The following is a 19,413-nucleotide window of genomic DNA, read 5'->3' as shown; positions in this document are numbered from 1 at the left end:
TTCTTAGTGCCTATACAAAAATAGGTCAAAGTTACTTGCTGCACTGCCTCTCGTATCTAGCAGCTACCTCAGCAGGGACAATGCCAGAAAAACTTTCATTATAGGATACGTGACGAGGGTTACAGGGCTGTACTTTACAGAGAACCATTCTGTGTAATGGCTTAGCATCATACAAAGCATGCTGTCAAAGTCAACAATGTGCCAGCAAGGCCAATGGAACCCAGCAGGCTCTTGAAACACAGGACAAGTAATGCAAAAAGGGAACACAGAAGCATGTACTGCAGATATGTGTGCTATTCTAGCCCTTGAAAAGAACACTCATGGCAAGGGAGCATCTGTGATCTGATGAAAGAATGGATAAAACACACTTGCTGCAGTGGAAGAATTAGGGATAGTAACTTTATCAAGACAGAATACCAGAAAAGACAAAAAGTTTTCAAAAGGCTGGATTCTTTATTGCAAACAAAGCTGGTAGACTTCAAGTAAAACTATGTAGGCTATAATGAATGTTTTTGACTGTAGGGAGAAAAATGAATGGCTTGAGTCCAGAAACTGTCTCTGCCTACATACAAAGCTAGGTCTGTAGGAGATCCTTATTCAGCACGTTTCCTACAAAAGACATTAATTTACATTTTCTTGTTTAAAGAACAGATAACTTTCTCCATGTGAGAAATTCCAGCAGACAGGGGCTCAGAAGAGCGAAGGAGCACACTGCAGAGAAACATACACATTTCATACACTCACCAACTGTTGCCACTTTGAGATTTCAAAGCTTGTGAGGAAAATGCGTTGGGTTAAGGGTTTGGTTTTTTTCAGAGCAGAAACGAGGATATCGACCCTGATTAGCCTGCAGCTGCTCACCTCCTGACAGTGCAGTCTGAGAGGTATGAGGCCTTAATCAAGCTCAGATGGAAGGAAGGATTTCTTTTAAAGGCTATCAATGTTAATGAACAACTGAGTCTTGTTTAAACATCCAGACTGTGAGATGGGCAAGTCTCTGAGTTTATCATGTCCTTAATCTTTTGAACAGTGAGATTTTATTTGCTAAGCATTGGTCAAGCCAAAACGAATGAGTTTATCCTGAGCAGCAGTGGCTGGACTTAAGTCTGGACTTTAGATAGCAAAACATTCAGGATTTTAAGCAATTTTGCCCCACCTACCTACATGGAGTTTTGGGCTGTCTTTGTAAACCCAGAGGCTAAAGGAAACTGTCCTGGAGCCTTACTGTAAAACAGAAAGGCACATTCTCACCCTAAAAGGCTTTTACTTTGTGCTTCTGTATCTAAAAGCTAAAAAGAGATGCTACATCTTTGTGCCAAAAGCAACAATACAAACACAACTGGATGTACTAATGTTAGCTATGGTTTTGTTATTCCTTGAGCATGTTAGGAGAAGAGGATTCCAAATTAAACACCGTACTGAAGGCTAGAAACTAAATACCGTATCAGTTTTAAAAACAAACCCTTCAGAAAACTATCCTCTTCACCTCATTTATGAGGTGAATTTATATGGGCTCATTTTACCCTATGAGCCCATATAAACCCGTTTTTTACTGGTTTTGGTTATGCCAGTAGTCTATAGCTGCAATACTGCTGCAAAAATCATACAGGTGTTTAATTTAAAATAAAAAGGCTTTTGTGTGATTTTTTTAATCATGAGACTGTTTTTACTGATATTAGGTTTTTATGAAGCCTTTTGAACTTACACTTTTCATATACAGTGGTTCAGATCATACACTAAAATATGTCCTGTGAAATTAGAATGGCCCTGCATAATTATTACTAAAACAAGGCTTTCCAAATGCTAACTCACTGATCTGTTCTGGGTACTGTTGCACAACAGTTCCTCATGAATTTATTAATCGCTGCTGAAACATTCAATATGTTACACAGGGGCTTCCCACTTCTTCCCTCAGGGTAGACTCCTTTCTTACTGCTCTGGCTCACACAGCATCTGTATTATTGACTTTTTCAGTAATGCTGCAGTTCAATCTTTGAAGTCTTTAAAGAAAAGAGTCGCCATAGAAAGATATGCACAGAAAAGGGCATGAAATACCAATTTGTGTGTCCAGCCTCCACTCAAACAAAGCCCTATCCTCTGCAAGCAAGATTTAGCTAATTATGGGGCAAGTGCACTTTTAATCACCAGCAATACTCATTTAGTACTCTACATCCCTTCCAAATGGAGTGGAATAAGGGTTGCAGGTACTCCTGCAGCCTCTTACACCTCTTGCTTTTTCAGCCCTCACTGCAGCCAAACTTTTAGGAAATTTAGTAAAATGTATATTCAGCAACTAAATGATTTTCTGAAAATCATGCCCTAAATCTGGAGCTTTGCAGATATCAGGTGGTGAAGGACTTCAACTTTTAGCTTGATCCTGCAGCTGCATTAACACTTCCTCAGGGAAGTCTGGGTTTGCTCCAAAGTTCTTATCTGCCACCACTCTAAATACAACACAGCATGAAGTTTAGATTCAAAGTTATTTACATAAAGATGTGATGGAAATGCCATTGTCAACCTAATCATCCCGTGTCCACATTACACGGATATTTCAAAACAGACACCAGTTACGGGGAATTTTGTTTAAAATAATTTTAACTCTGTACTTCAGAAAAATAATATAGCAAGAGAAACATCCTGATGCACAAGCACAGGATGGGATCATGCTACTGCTTCACACAGTGTTAAATTCACCACCACACTGATACCCAACACAACACCCAATTATCACTGAAACAGCAAATTTTTCCTTTTGGATGCACAGCTTCTGTGTCCTCATTAGCAGAACACTATGGCACAGCTGAGGAAACTGCTGCCCTTAACTTCTATTTTCCTAAAAGATCCACAGAAATGCTAAGCTCACTAAGAGAAAGAAAAAGAGAAACAGTCTGCCCCCACATGCCAGCTGACCTTTTAGACATAGGGGAACACCTACCAGCTGCGGAAGCTGGAACCTATGGGTGGGAGCCCCCAGACTGCCTCTGAATGTCCTTTGATACGGCTGAGGGCGTAGTCATGTCAGGATGGAGCTAACAAGGACTGCTTGCACTGAGTCATGCTTTAGTCTTCACTGCAAGCATTCCCTTAGTGTTTTGAGGCGTAATCACTCTTTTAATTTAGTATTACACAGTTTGTAACTTTAAGTAGGGAGACCATGCACGCCTATAGTCTTGCCTTAACAATCATTAAACAGCAAGGCTAATTACTGATCTTAGATGTCTTTTTTTTTTTTTCAGTTGGCACTTAAAAAGAAAAAAAAAAACCAAAACTCAAAAACAAGTTGGTTTTGTCTGTTTGGGATTTTTGAAGAGAAAAACTGTTCATCTGCCTGTGTCTTTCCATGATCCGTGTGAAGAAATCTTGAGCAGCATCTCGTTCCTCCCCTCCCCTTTCCTTGCCAGCCAGTTAGCTATAGCTGATTTCAAACACAACAGGAATCTATAGTAACTTATTTTATTTACACAAGGGATTCAGCATTGTCTTATTCTCTTTCTTCAGCATAGTCTTCCTAAAAAAAGAAGAAAGCATTATATATTCTACTTCCACAGGATGCCAAACATAGACATCCCCTGAACAAACAGAGTAAATTACTCAGTAAAACAATAAAGGCAAGAAAAAGATTACAAGAAAACATCCTTTACAGCTGTAAATACTAGCTGCAAGGCTTAATATTACACCATAACATTTTCATGCTGGGGCTATTCTGATTCCAGTCTCTTCTCACTGCTAAAGCAAGCAGAATTGTTTCGCTAATATGGATCTCCCAGGCACTATTTTTGCAGAAACAAAGGGACTTATGTTGATGAATGTGTCTGACAGCCAATCAAAACTAATGCTGGCTCATGCATCTCCTGTTTTAAGATTTGGCACCCCCAATAAAATAAAATACATTTTAAAGAAAAAAGAAATCAGAAGTGAATAGCCTGGGGAGTTTCTGCTTTGGCAGAACTAGTGTAAGGCAGTAGCCAAACACATTGCTACTGGCATCCAGTCTTGGAAATTTTAAGCCAGCAAGATCATAGCTTGCTTCAGTATAATTAAAACAGATGTTCAAAAGGAGCCCTGTAAGGCTAAGTGAAGAAATTATACAAAATGGATTTTAATGATCGAAACGTCTTGAGCCATCAGGAGAGGGGGAAATGGTATTTCTGTGCTTTGAAACTAAATCAGGAAAATTTTAAAAACAACAACAAAAAAAAAAACACCCCAAATTATTTATGGTAGTAATTAGATGAGAATTCTCCCCCATGCCCTAAAACAGTCAATGTCAACACTAGTGCTCTGTGTTAAATCTTATATTCTATAGGCCTTTATTTTTGTGAGCCCAAAATGCAAAATTTTACAAAGAATTGTAAGCCATAAACCAAGGTCTGCTAAATTCATGCATTGCCATTTTCTTTAGAACACTGTTGGATATTTTGATGTCATTGCTCAGATAGGCAAACTTTTAACTACATGGAAAGTGTTCATAGCATTACCCACTATATGTGCTCCACTGTGGCTGCTTTTTACTGATTGTGGAGGGGAAAAAAGCCATTAAACAGTTCAATAACTGGTTAAGGAAAGTTCATGCCTAAACCCATTAGGGTCATTGTGGCTATTCTTGTCAAGCTCCATATGTTCTTTATAGGAAACAACTATCACTTTGTAAGGAAACGTGATTTTCTGTCCAGCTTCTTCAGTTTCTAACGGAGTTTGTATGTGTCTGTTCACGTTGCTATTTTAGAGTCACTCTCCTCATTTTTTAATGACTTCATAAACAGCGCTATGAACAGGGTTATTGTCTCCTGGATAAAGCACTATTTCTGATTTACATCTGTATTAAATATTCCTTATGACTCTCTCCAGCAGTATAGAGGACCTTCATGGAACCGTATGAAACTCACCCTGACTAAGGCCCATTGTCAATGCCAGAATGAAGTCAAGGGGTTTCATTAGAAAGGGAGAAGTTAGGCTCCCTAGCATTTAAAGAAAAAGTGAGGTACAAGCCATATGCACTGATTCTATTTTCTCCATGGATGGCAGTAATCCATATGGTGACATTTCATCTATGAATTCCATGGTTTTTAGCAATATTAAGTAATAGCTTTCTAATCTTTTGTTCAGAATTGGTGCACATACTGCAGTCCTCAAAATGCTGCAGCAGACTTATGGCAGTGAAGTTGTTAGAAGAATCCTTGACTTCCAAGGTGTGGGCATTAGGAATTTGGTGGCAGAACAAGGGTAATTCAAAGCACAGCATTTTTACAGTCACGCTAAGTCCATGAAGATAAGATACAGGTATGGCACACTAGACACAGGATAAAAGGAACACCCTTTATCCAGCCTACAACATGGCTCCTGCTCTCCTCAGCCTCTCCTTAGAGAAATCTCAGGGGAGCCATAAATCAGGTCAATATGTTAAGGTTGTTTAAAGAATGACTAGAAGTATTACCTTATTTTGGTTCCAGGATATTCTAAATTGCTTCACCAAAACCCTTCAGTGGCTGCTGACTGAGCCCTGCTCTGCTAGTCACAGAACCCACAGGCATCAGAAACTGCTCGCGGGCAAGACCGTCCCCTGCTGTACACTTCCAGCCATTTTTTACATCACCATTTCAGTGTACTGAGCACCCTGGTTTCTAGGTATTACACAGAGTAGTTGTTCCACATGCTAAGAGATGTCTTATGTGTCACAGGCAGATCTAACTTGTCTTCTTAACCTAACTTTGAATAAACAGATAAACAGATTGGTCTTGTGATCAAATTTAAGATATCTTATTCTCTGTATGTCAAAATTACTTTGAGTAGCCTTATGCATCTTATACAGTAAAAGAGTACAATGGGGAAAATAAAATACCAGGTAAGAAAACTGTACTTGGTAATACAGAGTACCACTACCCAGCCTTAAAATCTGGTAGTCAGGCTATCTCTAGTGACCTCATGCTTCTGCTATGATTCACGAATATAGGAATCCACTAAAATGCTTTCATTAATCCCTGATGTTTTACTGTATGCAAAAGGCATGTAGCTTAAATACCAAATTATACAATAGGCTTTAACCTTATGCAGTGGCTCCCTCCTGAATCTCCCTGGCTCAGAGAGGGAAGCGGATGATGAATTTGAACTATGTCAATTAAAAATTTAGAGAGAAGGTAAGGCAAAGTGTTTTGCAAGATATGGTTATCATGACTACTGCACTTGATTGAATAAATGATATTCTGAAGGCCATGGTTCATCACTTTTTTATATGAATGGGAGATCAGTCAGCTTTACCTTGCTGAAAATAGGTTGTGCAACCCCAGTACAAACTGGTGCAGACAGGAGCTGAGGGAAAAACCAAAATGTATGTTAGGGGAGGGAAACATTTTATTAAAACCAAGCGATTTTTGCTGTGTTCCCCCTCCAGCTCTCCCTCCATTGGTGCTCATTTACATGGATTGTTATGGGATTGCTGTTGCTGGTTTTGCTATGAAGGCAGTTATATTATAAAAGCCAGGTTCCATTCCATTGTTTTTATGAAGTTAACAGTTAACAAAAACAGCAACAAAAATCCCCACCACATAAGCAGACACAAACGTTAAACACCAGCTGACGAGCTCCATATTTGTTACTGAAAAGCAGCGATCGCTGTCCTGCATAGCTGCTTCCGGAGCCATTGGGACTGGTCCTACTCACAGGAATCAGAAGAAATAATAAACTGCGGCCTTTTAAAAATGAAACACTTGCCTGAACTTAAGGATATGGGTTTCTAACTCCTGAATCTTTCTGCCTGCCTCCTTTCAAGGGGTATTATTCAGGCGGCTGCGATGCAGGTAAGCTATATGGCTGTGCCCAATAGCAAGACAACTGCCACCACCTCCAGGCTGTTTGAAATGCTTAGTTGCTTCTTGCTTTCTGCCCCTCAAAGTTATTCCCTCTTTCCTGATGAAATGCTACCTGGGCTTACTCAGAGGTCTCCAAAACATCCAGGAGCTACTGGGGGAACAGCTGTCCATCAGCACAAGGGCACAGGAGCCAGCATAGCTGGAAGGAGTTGCTCTGAGCTCGCCGGGGCTGGGCCATGTTGCCACCTACAAAGAGTTAACCAGCCTGGCTAGACGCTCATTCCTTTCATCAACCCTGCCTTCACCACCATCATCAACCCACACCACAACTCACACAGCTGCTGTTTCCTCATACCCTCGCAGACAGGTCACACAAGGCTTTCACCTCAGCAGAAGCACTCAAGACCAGCACCAGCGTGGGTATCTGCCACTGGCCCCTCAGTCCCATGCAAGCGTCATTTCTGTCTCATGCTGTTAGCTGAAGCAAAAACCTCTGCTTTGTCTCCACTGTGATACTGAGGCTGTGGGAAGTATCTCCCTAAACATAACTACTCCACCAGAAAGCACTTATTGCCTATCCGGTGAACGCATTACCTCAGATGCCCAGCCCCACTGTCTTGATCAAGTAATTTCACTTTACTTATTCATGCCTAGAAAACAACCAGCAAGCCCGTCTTTTAAAGTTCACCATGGTAACTTTAAATTAATGCATTCAAAGGTAAAGAAGATAAAAAGAGAGGTGCCAGAACCAAGGAAGCAGTGTTTGCATCAGAGGAGATTTGCTTGCAAACTTCTTTCCAACCTAAATCACGACCCACCATCTTGAGCTCTCAACCCTGTCAATCTTTTTTCCAAGCTCTACTGAACCTTTTAAGCAGTATAATCACGACCCTAAGTCCTGTAGCATTCACTGACAAACATTGACTAGAGCAAAAACATACGTTTCTAAATCTGAAAACCAACCAAGAAAACTAAATTTTCTGTTGCAATGTAAAATTAAAACTCTCAATCCTCCTTTGTAGTTTTCTTTTTTTCTTTCCTATTTTTCAAGCTAAGCTTTAAATTAATGGAATTCTGGAAATACACTTTGGGGAGGGGGGGGTATTCATTCTTCCCTTTCAGATTTGAAAGATTAACTCTTCTATTATTAAACTGTATGAACAGCCAATGACTTGCTGTGTAGTCTCCTTTTAAAAGTACATGAAAGATTAGTATAACCAGAATACCTGAAATAAGAACATTTAGAAAAACTCTGCCATGCAGAAAGCTGAAATCTGTGTTTGAGATCTGCTATATCAATTTACAGTTAATCCGAAGCTTGCTCGGAGCGGGGCTCAGGTCACTTTTTAATGGACTTCAACAGCTGCACACACATGAACCTCCCCTCCCCAAATCAGCATGCAACACACTAGTTTCCAGCTATGGGGATGATTCAAAACTTTAGCAAAAAGGTTCGATGCCTGGTTTACATTCAAAATGGCATACTAATTTCCGAGAGGCAGGATATCACAAGTTCGCTGTTAACAAAAATGAGTGGGATGGGATGAAGCTATTTCAAACTGGGATTGATGCATTTCTCTAGAGCCACCAGTTGGCCCCTTTGAGCTGCTGCTAAAACCCTGGTGCCCATATTCCAGAGGACTTGTGCTTTGCAGAGCTCCAGGGTGAGGAGAAGGAAGGAGGAACCGGAAATTTCTCCAAAGCATCCCACTATACTTAGTGGTTAGTGCTACTCTTTGCCGACCAGGGCAACCCTAAAATCCATCTCTAACAGAGGTGCTGTTCCTCACAGACATTAGTAAAGCAAGAGCCCTCCACACAGGTCCTCTGAGGGTCTCCTAAATGTCTCACCCTGCTTATAAAACTCAGTGATTTCTATGAGAAGACTCTCAGTGTGCACCTTTCAGCATCTGTTTCCTCCAGAAATTCAGCGTGTCCAAAACCCACCCCAGCACGCCTCTGCATTTAGGGGAACAAAACCTCATTTTGCAAAACTTCACCTTTCCAGCACCTATCCCTAGTCAGAAAGTCTAGTAGAGGTTGCCCTCAGTGAACGATGTCTGATGATGTCTTTTAGAATCTCCTTCTGAACATTACACCCCATGAAGGGTTCACTGCTGTTTCTTGACCCACTAGCTCCAGGCTACAAGGACCTGACATAACATACTAATATCAAACCCAAGTTGCCTCATTTAAAAAACTCCTTTAACTTAAATAAAGTACTACTTCCAAACTCACTCCATAGATCTGACTAAGCTGAGACACAACAGGACATGAAATACAGTAAGTGCTAATAAAATTATGTGACCCCTTGAGAACAAGCTTTATTTTGGTGGTAGTTTCTGCATTGTGTAATCTGCGGCAAGAGAGAACTCACACACAGCCAGCTGAGATGTCGTGCGATGATTATCAGTCTTGAAACAAGTATTACAACAGTAGCAGGCGTCAGAATAGCATCAGCACAGCAAGAGTTAAGAGCACATACTTGGCTGGTGGGAACAGTATGGGAAACAGAAACAGCAGGAATAGGATCCTTTACTATGACTTCAGTTTTTATTAACGTATTTTTACAGGATATCCCAGTTAAGCCAGACAGCTTGTTTACAATAGGGCCCTGTCCAAGGACAGCTTAAAACTATTATACAGTACATACAGAAGGACAATACAGTCCCAGTACAAGCTACCAGCAGGCAGTAAATCATGTCAAAGCCTCATGTTACACCTGATTAACTGCTTGGCTCCAGTACTACAACCTGTTCCAAGAATGCTTGCTTCAATGTAGTTAAGGGTTGTCAGAGAATTTATGTCATCTGATGGCAAGTTATATAAAATAGTGCCCCAGTGTATCATTTAAGAACTAATACTTGGCATGAGCTGCAAGAGTGTGCGTGTCACACCTGCAGTGTCCTCTGGTGCTATGTATCCTTAAAAAGGGACTCCATTTAGATGTCTCATTTACTAAGAGAAATCACATCACCTCTGTCCCAACAGGATCACCTAAGCCTGGATTACAACTCTATCTGAATTACGCTTCATCAAACGCATCCGAAATGTTATCCCTTAGGAGTTGGTCCATCCTCAACACAGCCACTGCAATTAAACTAAATTTCCCACAGAATATTTCTTGATTCTGTGAAATGGCTTAAAAAGAGATATCCTTGTACAACTGAAGAACTTGCAGTTTTCACTAAACATAAGAGCCTGCGAGTGGACCGAACAATGAAATCTTTACACCACCTGAACACAAAGGCAACCTTGTTTCTGTGAGGCTCAAAATCAACCCAGGCCACTAAAAAGGCAAATTGCAAAAGCATCCTAAGGTCCTTAGATTGCATGCCTGTCAAACATGCAAGGCACTGTGAAAACCAAGCAATAATCTTTACGAAGTCTGTCTTCATCCAACTGTCAACCAGCAAACCATGTGGCATTAACTGAGCTGTCATGTGTCTTGATCAAGAGTTAAGAGTCTAATTGTAAAATCTGTCAGCTCTGCCCCTATATGCCTGGCTTTTTCCAGAGCTATGCAGGAACCTAGCAGAAAGATGGAGCTCAATTTTAGCAGAAACACTCTCAACACACACACAAGTGAACAAATCCAACATTTTATAGCGTTCTTCACACTTGGCCAGCAGGAGGCTTCTTTGTAGTCTAAGATTAACAGATCAGCATCTTTTTCTAAAGCACAGTCTCATAATTATTGTCTCTTTCCTTGGTCAAGGCAAGTGATACATCAGCTTTAGCCTTGATTTCATAAACTGGTAAACTGGTTTGCGCTTCAAGTCTCTGTAGGAAATGTAAACCTATTAAAGAGGAGAATTTCTTACATTTGGCATATTGCAATACATGTGGTGGGAAGAGCACCTGAATTCCACCTCTTGTTTATCGGGTGAGGCAATGTCTTGTTTTAACAATGATGTCACAGATCATAGTAAAACATTTTCTTCTAAAACTGAGTTCAATTAAGTCTTCCAAAAATAACTGCAGAACAGCAAAGCACACATCTGTGTGCAAACCTATTTATTTGCTTTTTCTGCTTAGTCATAAAAGTATTTCCCACAGCTGCTACCTCAAGAGAGCTATTAACAAGTCAAAAGCCTGATATTCCATCACTTCTCACTGATAGATGATGACAAAAAAGTCCTTACTCCTTCTGGAGTAAGACCCAAACTAAATACTAAGACCTTGGTGAAACAGATATGCAAAATCTTTTAGAAATACAGATTTGGAAATGCAGATGATCCACAAGCTGTAATGACATTTAAGGCAGAGGAGAGCACCTGAACAGTATCACTTTGGTAGCATTTAAACACAAGCCCTTGTGGAACTGGGAGGGAAGGCAGAAACCAGCGCTCATTCCTTAGCAAGACGTGACATGAGTGCCAGGCATGGGGGAACAGCAACCCGAAATGGAAATGCATGTGACAGCACTGGTGGGGGGAAGCTTTTGGGTGAGCAGCTAATGCTGGGAGAAATGTTTGGGGATGGGTTAGCTGAGGCCGGCTTTTCTGAGGACTTCTGAATCCTGAGCAGCACAGGAATTGTCCTTACGGATGGCACAGCTTCAAGGGACAGTAGCTCTGGCAGGACCATCTCTAATGCTGCCATGTTTATGGATTCAAAACTTGCAGCTGCCTAGCTGGGGAAGGAAGAAGGATGGGTGGGAGGGAACCAGCTCAGCCATCGTTAAGCTCAGTAGCTGTAACTGTCAGCAAGGCTGAATGTAAGTGCTCACAGAGTTTAACATATTGCTCTCCAAGCCTTTGTGTTATATGGGAGCAAAGAGCTCTGCTGCCATGACACGAGCCACTGGGCACAGCGTACCAGTTCAAACACAATGTACGGGATCCTCTTTGTGGCTGGAAGTCATGCTGGCTGCTTGGCAGACAGTGATCATGCTGCAGTGCAACAGCTAAGTCGGGGATGGGACTTGCTGGTTGCCATCCCATTTAGTTGTCATTTGAAGAGCTCAGCATCTTGACCAGCCCTGATCCATGCAGATTTGAGCTGAACATTTTAATCAGATCTGCTCTGGAAAATACAAAATTAAGAGTAAATTTGTTTTTACTCAGCTTGTTAGTCTCCAGGTGGTTTTATTTAATGGCAAGAAAAATCAGAGTTTCAGTCTGAGCTAAGGTTTCAGTGAGTTTGGCTCTTCAAAGTGCAACTAAAAATCAGTGACTAAAGCTAGCTGTGTTCATTGCCTTGCTCAACTGCATGCAAATGCATCAAGTGGAAGCAGTGGTATCTGCCTGTATGGACTTGGTGACCAAGTACAGGTATTGCTGCACTACATGATTTTCTTTTCTCAGTCTTGCAAGTCTTCACCCAGAGCATCAAATACCAGAGCCATGATGTGTTAACACCACCTTTCCTGTTGAACTATGCTCTACCCATTCCATGCTAGGTTTCCAAGAAGTGTGTGCCTCTGGTAATGCAGCCTGCTAGAAGTACTTGTAAGGAAAAATTGAAAGGAAACTGCTATATTCCATCCAAATGGATCCGTGCAATTTTAAAATTGACTTTCAGAAATACACCAAATATACCCAAGGGAAATAAAGTGATGATGTGGATTGCTGCCTGAAATCATTATACAGATAGCTCAGGGCATTTAGTTTTGTGATGAAAGAAAAGAAACAAGAAAGAGAGATTAGCAGGCTTCACAGAAATAACAGGGTTTAGTAAATCCAGCACTTCCCCTTCTGCAACAGAAAGTCTGACATCACCTAGATTTATAAATAGAGTGCTATACATGTTGGTTTTCCCAGGTCAGAAATTGCTACTAATAATTTCAATATTACATGGGAAATATGCCTATAGTAGAGGGCTACCTACTACCCACATTTAGACATACCTGCAAATTTGTGACATTATCATTTCACTGCACAGCTTTGTAAGAAGTGATTTTACTGCAAATAAGACTACTTCCTCATAAAAAGGCATGTACATTCAAGTAAGATACTTGAAAGGCAGCTAAAGTTTTGCTTTGCCAGTGTGTTAGATTAGATTGACTCTTGCTGGGGAACAACACAAAGATAAGTAATGGACTTCAGGATGTCTCAAAGTCAGAGTCAGGAGCTGAACTGCCTAAATACATAGCAAGCCTCAAAAATCCTGACAAGGTTTCTCTTATTTAACTTACTTCAACAGAATTTAAAGGGAACACAGGCACCATCTGTAGGTAAGCATAGTCTGATGAAGCTCCAAAAAATAAGCCTTTGGGAGTTTTTTAACATTTCATTTAAAGGAAATATTCTTATGATACTGGTTACACTTAAGCAAGATAAAGGCAAGTTTTAGCATGTGCACTGAAATGATTTTGGTATCTTCAAGTAAGCAGCAGGATGAGGTATCAGACGCATTAGTCCTGACTGTATTGTTCTTCCACTGAAACTACACCTACAGTATTTCAGCATTGCAACAATTTGCACTTGCATCATCTTTCCCCTTATTAAAGAAACAAAAACAACGTAACTTGACCAGTGTTTCTACAAGCACCTTTTGCTCAATTAAAGTGATATATCCAAACAGGTTTATGCTACACCCTGTTTTGTCATGAAAGTAGTTAACTCCAGGCGATGAGTATATGTGGGTGTCTCTGAACTCTGAACTCCTGTTTTAAACATATGTTCCAGACATACTTTCCATATAGGCAAGGTCAATGGGGAAGAATCAGTAAAACCAAACTGTCAAAATTTCACAGAAGGCTAAAGAAAGTTAAGTACAAGAAAAGTGCTATTTATTGTTATGGTTTGGGTTTCTAAGGCTTGAAATCTTGGGATTCATGAGAGACATGTTCACAGAGTAGAAACTACATTGTGAACAGCGAAACAACAAAATAAACAGTCCAAAAAGTTTCCCCTTAGTTATCAAGATGCCTGTAAACATTTCTAGTATTAAACCTGCTGTATTACCCCTAGTAGTCACTTGCTGGTGTGATCGTCACTTGCTGGTGTGATCTCACCAGTATTTCCTTGGTTTGTCACGTACCACACCACTACATGTGAATTTCAACAGAAGCACTGACTGTTTGGGATTCAGGTGCCATGGCACCCTCATTCCTAGTTGCACACCCCCCCCCTCCCCAACTCCCCCCCTCCTCCCCAACTTCCCCCCCCCAAAAAAAAGACAACAAAATGAAGAAAGAAAGAACAAAAGTTGACATAATGACTGAGGTGATCTTTAAAGTAATCTATACTGTACTTGAAAATCTTTATTCATCTATATCAGGATGATTTTAATAACACCATCTACTTGAAAATAGATAAGGCAGTTCTAATTATACCACTATTAACAAATATAATGGCAGTATCATCAGAATGGCATTCTCATGCAAAACCAACAAGAACCATACAAAGCAGGACAACCAACTTCCTAGATGGATATAGCTATTTCCATGTTACAGATAGATGGAGAAACAGATGCACTTGAAGCCAAACATGTTACCCTAAGGGGCTTTGCCTCAAAATTTAAATCAGAGAGGCAGGTGAGGGACATGACTACTGCTTCAAATGCTGATAACTGATAAGCTGGTACTCTGCTGTCACCTTTTATTCCCCCTTCTACATTTCTACTGCTCATCCAACTGCACACCCATTTACCTCTAAATAATAAGCGCTTTGGGTGAGAGATGCATACAATGTCTAGCAAAATTGAGTCAGGTCTTCTAAACACCATCTTTGCACATACAGAGTGGTAACAGTCCTAAGCCTGCCTACAGGATGGACTGGAAGGAATGATTGCAAGAGGGAATTTTTATTGTAATGAAGCTCATCATATTAATCTGACACTTCTGTTTTGCATAACTGATGCCCAACCTCACCACACTGAAGCATCTGTGTGGTTATCATCATGCTTTTTTTCCTCTAGGTCAAACAAGCATATCTCTTAGCGATTAAGATATAAACACTAAAAAAGAAGGAACAAAAAAAGGAACCATAATTAGAAACATCCCTTTGAGACAATACCAAAATAGTAAAGCAGACACTGAAACAAATTAAACATTTTATTACTGAAGAAACACTGCTATGATCTGGCAGATACGTGACATACACAAACATGAACACTGGTGGAAGACCAAACAGGCTTCTACAGTTTGAATCTGAGCTCCTGGACTGCTTGAAGTGCCTTTTCCAACTAGCACTCTCTTTTGCCTGTTTTCCATATTCAGAAAGAATATTTACAATTCATGGAAGAAAATGAACTGATCTCATGTTTTAATGGATAACAGCTCTTGGATAATCTGAATCTCAGTGTGAGACATAACTTGCTTTCCAATTTACTGGAATTAGACACACCTCATAACACCCGCTACTTTGGCTTAGTTTCAATAGGTTCTCCATGTCCCACCCAACTGGCAGACTATGAAGCCAAGACAATCTTCAGGCCAGAAAAGGTAGCTATGGGTAATATAGGGAGCTATGAGAGTCTGGTTTGGAAACAAGCTATATCGAGCGGGTCCAGAGGAGGGCCATGAAGATGATCAAAGGGCTGGAGCAGCTCTCCTATGAAGACAGGCTGAGAGAGTTGGACTTGTTCAGTCTGGAGAAGAGAAGGCTTCAGGGAGACTTCAGAACAGCTTCCAGTGCCTAAACGGTGCCTACAGGAAATCTGGAGAGGGGCTTTTTACAAGGGAACAGAGGGACAGGACAAGAGGGAATGGCTTTAAACTGACAGAGGGGAGATTGAGATTAGATATTGGGAAGAAATTCTTCCCTGTGAGGGTGGTGAGGCACTGGCACAGGGTGCTCAGAGAAGCTGTGGTGGCCCCATCCTTGGCAGTGTTCAAGGCGAGGTTGGATGGGTTTTGGAGCAGCCTGCTCTAGTGGAAGGTGTCCCTGCCCATAACAGGGGGTTGGAACTGGATGAGCTTTAAGGTTGCTTCCAACCCAACCCATTCCAAGATTCTATGTCCTACCAGTATTATCTTTCTGTAACATCAGGTAAAGCTTTATTTTATGTGCCATCTTTCTCAACAGGACCTTTTAGCGTGGCAATACAGTCTTTTTAATTTTGGTAATTTTATCAGAATATCTCTTAATAGTCAATCTTCTTCTTTATTACTTGCTACCTGGTACAACATTAGCTTTTGGTAAAGAAAGCCACATGGAAAGCAGTCTTTACTTTGGTGATCTCGGTCAATATAACCACATTGCTTGAAAACAGTTGTCATGCAACTCAAATGTGGACACCTCTGAGTCACTGCACAACTCCCACATCAGCACACAACCTCCTGTCATTTGGGAACCTCATTAAACCTATCAACACTTGTATCTCTTCAGACTGGTGAAACAGGAAAAGTTTCAAGACAGCAGCAGGTTTTGCTGTCATCTAGCTATAATCTACTGAGCTTTGGAATGGCCTCACAGTTGTTTCCCCTTTTAGTGCTAATGGACATGGCACAAAGAGCAGATTCACACCTTTATCCAGAATAAGGATCTTCTGTTTGAGGAAAACATAGGCAGTTCACAAAGCAATGTAAAGATGCTTGTTCCCAGCAGAACTGCAAATCAGTAAACCTTCAAATAAGAAAAAAAGTCTGATTTTTTAAAAAGACACTTTAATTACTGTCTGGTTTGCTCAGTTTTCTTTTGAAGATGCAAAACATATGGCATGATTTACACAACACTGGTAGTGAGCTTGAGATAGAAGATACAAACCTAGCTCCAGAAGAATGCAAAACACCCCACTTGAAGATCGCTCTTCTCATCAGCTGAGTAAGGCCATTTAAGTTTGCATATACAGCTAATTCCTATTGCTGAATATTATTTTAATGCTAAGAAATGTATTTTTATGTTTTCATATGTATGGCTTGGAGTCGTAGATGACGACTCAGGAGCCGCCAAGGGGTGGAGATCCCCTCCTTCCAGACTTGCACTAAATCTCCTGGCTCCAATTAAACTTTAATCTCAATTAAGAAAAAAAGAAGTTTGTGTACAAGGGAACGGCACTTTACAAGATGTCATCCTCAAATTACACAGCATACAGACCCCAGCTGCACTTCCCTCCCTTCTTTGTTAGCGCAGGTCCCTTCTGAGGTGCCCCAGGACTCAGCACCCTATGGGCTGTGCCAGCCATAAAGCCATTGCAGAGCTGCCTCTTCCACCAAAGGCAGGCATGACAAGGGGTTGTGCAAAACCCCCCAGCCATCTGTTTTCTTTCTAGGGCTTCAAGGAAAGAACTTTCAAAAGGGGCCATATACTACAAAATACTACAACCTTCAATAATATTGATGCCTTTTGGCATTGCTCAGTGCACCTCCCAGTGCTCTGCGCATTCAAATACAGCATTATGTTATTTCCTTCACAGTAAATGCACTTTAAAAATCAACAACATATGGCTTGTGAAACAAAGTTGAAAAAAAAAATAAATACCACAAGCAATATTAGCATCAGTTTAACTGAGAAGCTCTTGCTCAGTTCTCAGGAGTTTAGAGAACTCAGTGGTTTCTTTTCTGACAAAAGATAATGTCAGCGGTGTAGGTTATCTGCACCGCTGTAGCTGTTGGAGCAGCACTTATCAGTCTCTGGGTCACAAGTAGGTCACAAACCTTCATGCAGCAGTCTGCAAAACAGCTATACACAAAGGGAGGATTTTTTTGAAAGGTATGTGTACATTCCCAGGTATGGAAAGCACTAAACAAAATCAGCACTGGAAAAGTGATAATAATCCACAAGCTTTGCCTCATTTTTTTGACTGCAAATGATAACTACTGTGGCAGCACTCCACAACGCAGGTGTGATTCAGTTTTCCCCCCCCAAAAAATTAGGCTATTCTCAGATTTTTCCTGATTTTTTAGGAGGCCATATGAATAAAAAACCCCTAACTTAAGAATCACTGGTTTAGATGGTCTTGACATCAGGGTTGCCTGTCTGAAAATCTGAGTCAGATTCTCACCAGGCAGATGTTAGGGATTCTGAATTAGAGGAGAGAAGAGGAAAACAGAGATCACAGATTTCCACTCATGTTGGTGTTAGGATCAGTGATGCAAACTGTACAAAGTTCGTTGTGTGCTCAAAGCACTGACTAGTATGAGAAATGCATACCATTAAATACCAGAAATGACAAATGAGTCAAAGAACACAAGAGAAAAAGTGATTGATGACCTGTATTTTAAAGGAGTACCTTCATAGTACTTACCATTTAAATATTTTTGCAACATTTACATTAGTAGACACTTAGGACAGAATCATAGAATAGTTAGGGTTGGAAAGGACCTCAAGATCATCTAGGTCCAACCCCCCTGCCATGGGCAGGGACACCTCACACTAAACCATCCCACACAAGGCTTCATCCAACCTGGCCGTGAGCAAAAGCCCTTGTTTAACTCCTGTTAACGACTGTGAGTCTGTGCACAGAACAGCAGCAACGCAGCAGTTTGTTGCCTAACACAAGGCAGCATATCAAAGCAAACCTTAGTTTTATTTTTAACTAAAGACAAAGCCCTACATGCACTTAAAATGAAATCTGGACTGCATTTAGGAGCCAAGCTGAGGAACCCAATCTGAAGAATTGCTGCCCAGTCTTTTACAAACCTAGAATTTGTGGGTGAGTGATGCCGCCAAGGTTGTGCTGCCCATACCTAGGTTTGTTCAGCAGCTTGTTTCCCACTTCAGCCCTAGCCCAGTTCTGAGTCAGGACTCTCCAATTTGGCAAAAGCCCCAGCACACTAATCCAGAGCACAGGCTCAAACAACACACAACAGGCACCAGTCTCAGGATGGGATTCCCGCTGCAAACATTGCCTTCCCCTTCAAATCCATGCACCGTTTTGCAAATAAATGAGTAAGTCAGCATTCACCAGGACTCAAAGACCCGGTGTAAGCTCCTGCAGGAACCCAGACATTCTCTCTCTTTTCCTCTCCCAGCAGACTCCTGCAGTCTGCAACCACAGGCTGCTCCACAGTGTTACAGACGAAGGGTGAGGAGTACTTTCTCCCACAGCTGAAGCAGTGCCACTTCATCAGACCAGGAATGAAAGCATAGTTATGCCCAATCGCAAAGTCCCTCAGCTCCTACTGGGAAGAAGGCTGGGCTTTGATTCCCGCTACATGTACGCCATGACTTCTTCATATGAAGTGCAAAGTCCTTGGACTCTGATGTTGGGCTGCCTGAACGACCAGGCTGCAGTGAATCAGCAGGCTCTCTCCTTGAATATCAAATCCATTTCTTCAGGAGAAATGAGAGAACACCCATTCCTACCTCACAGGACCATCATGACCAGAACAGCTTCAGGGACAGTGCAAGATAGGAGGCCGAATGACCACAGACTGCCCAAAGAATTGACCTTAAGTTTTCCCCATGTTCTTTCGTGGCCACAAGCTGCTTTCTTCCCTTCTGGCATTGCACCTCAAGTTAGCCAGATCTAGAAATCACTGGTTTCTTCTCGTGAAGACAAGAGAATAACACAAGTTTCATTCACACCATTAGAACAACTCCCAGTGCTAAGTTTTCACATACAATCTCAGTTCTTCACATCATCCTACACCCACAGACACTCAAATTGTCTCCCAGTGAAAACAAGCTCATTTTTGTTTCTGCTGGGAGCTGATCATACTAAAGACTGATTCATACTGAAAACTTTGAAACATACTATGAACAGCCAGTTGGAA

The 19,413-nt window shown here is 41.2% G+C and overlaps 1 protein-coding gene across 1 annotated transcript in view; it reads right to left on the bottom strand.

Annotated features, from left to right (window-relative positions):
• Nucleotides 1-823, bottom strand: part of MYO1B (myosin IB) — a 125,542-nt gene extending 124,719 nt beyond the window's left edge. Inside the window, exon 1 of the mRNA XM_065669943.1 lies at nucleotides 745-823. The gene's annotated coding sequence lies outside the window, so the exon portion shown is untranslated. The remainder of the gene's footprint in view (nucleotides 1-744) is intronic.
• Nucleotides 824-19,413: the final 18,590 nt, after the last annotated feature.

The sequence above is a fragment of the Lathamus discolor genome, chromosome 3 (assembly GCF_037157495.1).
Source record: "Lathamus discolor isolate bLatDis1 chromosome 3, bLatDis1.hap1, whole genome shotgun sequence".
Lineage (NCBI taxonomy): Eukaryota > Metazoa > Chordata > Aves > Psittaciformes > Psittacidae > Lathamus > Lathamus discolor.
The sequence above is the reverse complement of the archived record's forward strand: the minus strand, read 5'-3'. Positions and strand labels throughout refer to the sequence as shown.